The following is a 481-nucleotide window of genomic DNA, read 5'->3' as shown; positions in this document are numbered from 1 at the left end:
GGTGGGGAGGGGTCCCCGGTGCCCGGGCAGAGCCCCCCCCACCATCTGGGCGCGGGCAGATGTTGCCCCTCTAAGCCCTGCTCTAATGGACCCCGATCCCGGCCCCGGCAGATTAGGAATCCCGCGAGGGCTGCGAGGGGGGGGCCATAAGCCGCTTACGGGCCGGCAACGGCCCCCAGGAGCCCCGTGGCCACTGCCCCCCAGCGCGGGGGCAGCACCTGCGTCCCCCCCGTGCGCCACAGCCGTGTCCTGCGTAGGGTCCCGCTCCTGGTGACACCCCCCAACCCGGCTCCACCGGGGCTGTGGCCCCCCCTCGGGTGCCTCTGGCCGGTTGGGCCACCACGGGGCCACCAGGGACCCTCATGACCCCCCTCACTGTATCAGGGGGTGCAGACGGGGCTGGGGGTCCCCTGTGGCAGCACCAGTGTGGGGCTGGGCTGGGGGGGCTCACTGTAGCGCCGGTGTGGGGCTGGGCTGGGGG

This window comes from Calidris pugnax, unplaced genomic scaffold, assembly GCF_001431845.1.
Source record: "Calidris pugnax isolate Ruff unplaced genomic scaffold, ASM143184v1 scaffold1022, whole genome shotgun sequence".
Taxonomy (NCBI): domain Eukaryota; kingdom Metazoa; phylum Chordata; class Aves; order Charadriiformes; family Scolopacidae; genus Calidris; species Calidris pugnax.
The sequence above is the reverse complement of the archived record's forward strand: the minus strand, read 5'-3'. Positions refer to the sequence as shown.